Raw genomic sequence first — 5,180 nt, forward strand, 5'->3', positions numbered from 1 at the left:
AGAGAGGGAACACAAGCAGGGGGAGTGGGAGAGGAAGAAGCAGGCTCCCAGCGGGGGAGCCCGATGTGGGGCTCGATCCCAGAACGCCAGGATCAAGCCCTGAGCCGAGGGCAGACGCTTAACGACTGAGCCACCCAGGCGCCCCCCAACGTAGTTTTAATGAGGAGCTGCTCGCCCTTCCCGGGATTGTCAGGCCCAGCGCGATCGCAGAGGGTGCCTTTAGCCTAAGCAGCAGTTCCCAGCTGTCCTGCTGCTGAAGGGTGGGCAGCGCGCCCTTGACAGAGACACTGGCTCCTGGGGGAGCAGCACTGCCCCCTGCCGGTCGAGCCCGCGCCTCCCACAAGCCGCAGCTGGTATGAAAAGTGAGGGGATGTTTCTCATATGGTTTCTCTCATACATGGAACATAAGAACTAGGATGATCGGTAGGAGAAGAAAAGAATAAAGAAAGGGGGGTAATCAGAAGGGGGAATGAAGCATGAGAGACTATGGACTCTGAGAAACAAACTGAGATCTTCAGAGGGGAGGGNTCACGCCCTCCTGCCTTAGGGCGCTGCTAGCGGTCTGTCCTCCACAGCTGCGGGTGCTTCAAGGGGGCATCTGGACTGGTCAGCGCAGGGAGAAGACTTTCCCACCTAAGGAAGCAAAGAACATGGTTTTGCTTCTTTGAAGAATTAGTGCATGTCATGACTCCTCCTGCTAGGAACACGTGCTTCAGGGCTTCAGATTAAAACAAAGTTTGACTGATGGTGACGGGCTAAGGGGATCCTGTAAAATGTGACCGCCAACAGCCAGCATTGCTCAGTTGTGCATGTTGGCAGCCAAAGGCCCCAGCGTGGGACCCCGGTGTGGGCTGCCAGGCATCTTTCTGGACACACTGCCCACACACCAGCCAGGCTGGGACCCTGCTCTGTGCCCGCTGCTGCAGGAGGGACAGAAGGACCTTGGGAAAAAATGTCATCATTACTGAAACACTAATTTCTCTAGAAAAAGGACATCTTGAAAAATATATCAGATCAGAAATGACATGGTTACCTTCCCGCCAAATTTGTGTACATTCGCCACTGAAAATACATGAAATCTGAGCTTTATCAGGCCGTAGCTTCCCAAACATCTCCAGCCTTGGGGTCCTCACGTGCGAATGGAGTAGAAACGACCCGTGGGTTCTCGTGCAGATGGGTAAGCTGAGGCAGGATGGGCTTAGCACACGGTCGGGAATCCAACTCTAACTTTTATTGGTTCGCACTTGAGTTCAGTATCGAAGTCCTTGCAAGGGGACACCGAGGCTGTTGGGCCCGAACAGTGGGGTTCACTCCCCAAATCACAGCCTGCAGTGTTAGCGTGTGGTTCACATGCCTGTGAACACGTCGAACTTCTAATGAATCCATGAGTTTAATATCAAGTGCATAAAGGGGAGTTCTTCCAATTGATTGTTTCACACCCCACTGTAATATTTTGGATTTGGTTTTCTTGTTTGCAATTTTTCTAATTTCATACAGTTCTATTATGACTTTATTATGATTTCGTTTTTACTCTCTTTTGGTTTACAATTGTGTGTTTTTATCATGACCCTAATGCATTAATTCCTGGGAGCCCCAGCGGTTTGCTCTTCAAACCCCACACTTCGTTGTGAAGGCTCCTGAGAGTGCTTGGAGGGTTATCTCATGGCCCTCCCTTTCTGCACAGTTACAGACACCTCCCTCCTGCCCTCAAGGAAACGCGAACCAATGGAGAGGATTCTAGGTAACTAGAAGTCCTTAGTTCCCCTCACAGACATCAAAGTAACATCTCCCAAGTTACGCTGGCTCACCTGGTCCCTGATCTCATTTGGGAGAACCGGGCAGTCTGTGGCTTCCCTGTGCGTGCAGAAGACCCTCTCAGGGACAGGGCCCCTGGAGACACCCCCGGCCTTGCATGTCTGAGTCGGGGTGTCGTCTGGTCTAGTGACGTCGCTTTAAACTTTGTTGGTGGGCTGAGAGAAAGCCCTTAGGGGCCGGCACTGCTCCTGGGGTGGGTTGTGAATGCCCGTGCTGTCTTCCTAATTAACTCCATCCTTTCTTGCCGTGATCCCAACACAGTCCCACGGAGCTCCCGTTGGGCTTTTTATATGACGACAGCTTTCAGGGCTGTCGGCCACAGGGTGCTTTGTGTCCTTCTCTGCATGAACCTGAGGATCCCTGTTCCTATTTTCAGTTTTCTATCCATGTTTTCTATTTTCTATATGCGTGGGGCCTATCTGATGTTTTTTCCCATTGCTTTAAAAAAGTTGCCTTTTCCCCTTTACTGGCTCCTCCTACTTATAGCATTATTCTTGTCATGCTCAACTGCTTTCGAACACAAAGTATTTTGGTTCAGCTTCTCCCCACTTTGATTATGTTTAATGTTCTTATCTCTATACCTCCTTGATCAAGTGATGGCATTCTGTTTTGATTTCGTAAAATGATGGGTTTTCATCTTTCTAAGTCTGACAATGGTGTGATGATTTTTTCTTCCCCCCAGACCATTGAATTTATTTTATGTGAAACAGAGTTACTTTATCAGTACAAAATTGGGAGTTAGAGAGGTAAGTCTGAGTGAAAATTCTGCCTCCTTAGGTCAGACCTATCAGCATAGTGTTAAGTGTTCTGTTCTTTCTCCTCATTCAGAAATCGTCCTTGGCATTTTCTAAAGAAAATAATATGCATTATTTAAACACCAGATAGTCAGTCTAATGAATTTTAGTGCACCCAGCAAATCCAGGTGTTTGCCCTCATTCTGGGGCAGGGCTGAGGTCGGCCTGGTGCAATGGCCACGGCAGTCCACAGGAGGGCACCACAGACCGGCCTTTTGGTGCATGCAGCGTTCTCAGCCACCGGGTCAGATCACAAGCTGCTTTTCTGGGTGTTTCAGGTTGTAGGTGTTTGCTTCCCCAGGTGTGTGCTTTCACGGATACATTCAAGAAGCATACGAGCTGATGAAAGGCTAACAGGATCCCATAATAATCTCCTTTATATGTGCTGAAAGTTATTTACAGTCCAAAAGGGATCCGACGAGGCCCCTGTCCCAGCAACAGAGTGCGTGTGTGCACAGGGCACATAGGTGCTGTGTGTGGGCTTGTGTGCTATGCGAGCGTGCGTACCGTGTGTGTTCCAGAGCACGTGTGCATGCGTGTGCCTACGTACATACACCCCCGACTGGAAAGCAAGTGGGCTGGGATTTACACAGGGCCTGACTTACTCCTGGTCTGCTGGCCTCCAAAGCCCACGAGCCTTCCTCTCAGAATGCTGCCTTTTCCATAACAGGGACCAGCAGTGCCATTGCACACTGTGCTGTCAGAGCAAAACCATGACATTCCTACTTGTCAACAACGTACATTCTGCTGAGTTACTTCTGCAAGTGTGCACTTCCTTCTCTTGTGGACAAGGAGGAAATCGGAATTAGAGGCTCTGGAACTCCAGACTTGTCTTCCCTCCCTCCCCTGCTTGCTTCCTCCTTTTCTCCTTCCCTCTCTCCCTCCCTTTCTGCCTTTACCATGCCCCCCAAGTAAGTATTTGAGGCACCTGCCACCAGGACTTGCTGTCTGCAGCCTTGGGGAGTATGTGTCCATTAATACAAAAAAGCAGTCTGCTCCCTGTCGTCCTGCGTCCCCGTTGGTCTTGCCTCTTCCTGTGTCAAGAAGGCGAGCATCTGACCCTTTCTGGCCCTTCACCTGCCACGGAAGCACCTCCCTCTGTTTCTCCTTCCACACCCTCATGAGGACGAGGGCAATTCAAACCTGTCCCTGCAACCAGGATCCAATATCTGCAAGCATTCCCCCAAGATTTTCTCTCCTTGCTTGCCTTGCACTTTTCCTATTCATCTTCATTCTCACATCCAAGGAGAAAGTCCTATCAGTCCTAAGTTCCTATTCCTCAGTGTGTGTCACCCGTGTCACACCATCTGCACTATCCTTCTCTCTGCCGTAAGAGCAGTCTTTCTAAAATGCAGATCTGGTGGTCTTCTCTCCTGGTTCCAGCCATATGGTGGGTACGTAGCCCTGAACGCCTCCCGCAGCAAGCACCAAACAGAGTTAGACGTTGTCTACACCTTGTCATTTTAAACTACTGGCTCAACTGAGTAAATCCGGAATCCCCAGTTTATAGGACAAGTAACAACTAGAGCCTCGGGTTTACCTTGCGAGGCAGGGAACATACCGGCTGACCCGGCCTACGGGAGGCGGACATGGAACCTGGAGCAGGTGGGGAGCTGAGCTCTCTGACCTGAACGTGTCACTAACGCCCTGGCGGACACACTGCCTGGGAGCAGGAGGAACCGAAGCACAAGCCTGTGTCTACAGGGGCACAGAATCTGAGTTTATCCCCCTGCTTGTTGGTGTCCCAGGTAAAGAAGTTAACACAAAAATTGGTCGTAAGGTAGTAATGTCATAACCACAAAACACACGTGGTTATGTTCTGGGGGACTGATTGGTAATCCTGATGCTATGTTACACTTTAAACAAAAGAAGGGAAAAAGAAATCTGGAAAAAGAAAAAAGCTCACAATAAAAACTGATAAACACAGAAGGGAACAACACATCGTAGTCAAAAGCCAATTGATTCAATAAGGATTCTATTTCACAGAACATTAAAAAAATTGAATAAAGACTTAAAACAAGTTTATTTAAAATTAGAGACAAAAAAGGTAATAAAGAAACTCTGAAAAATAACTCTAAGAGAAATGAATGGGCAGATTTGGAAAAAAGCAACAACAACCAAAACTTCCATAAGTCAAAATGGAGTCTCTGATTCCATTTAGTGAACGTGTAAGACGCAGAAGGACAGGTGAGCTAGAGAGAACCCGAAGAAATGACCGAAGTCAGCACTGCAGCAGTCGTGAAAACGGACGCTCCGATCTCCCGCCGTAGGAAGCGCAGTGGACCGAAGTCCCACCTGCTGCTGCTGTGGACCCAGCCCTGCATTTGTAAGCAACGGGCCTTCTCTCTGTCTGCGATTCAGACAGCTGAGCTGGGCGAGGGCAGTGAGGCAGGCCCCTCCCGGGAGACACAGGCCGGCCCTCTTCATACCAGCTTTCCCTCTTCTTCCTCCTCGCACAGGAGCCAGACTGTGTTTGGTCTGAAGATTCTCCATCCCACCTTCCAATGTGTCTCTTGGAACATCTGATCCCACATTTCAGTTCTTTTTTTTTTTTTTTATGTTAGTCACCAT

Source organism: Ailuropoda melanoleuca, chromosome 10 (assembly GCF_002007445.2).
Source record: "Ailuropoda melanoleuca isolate Jingjing chromosome 10, ASM200744v2, whole genome shotgun sequence".
Taxonomy (NCBI): domain Eukaryota; kingdom Metazoa; phylum Chordata; class Mammalia; order Carnivora; family Ursidae; genus Ailuropoda; species Ailuropoda melanoleuca.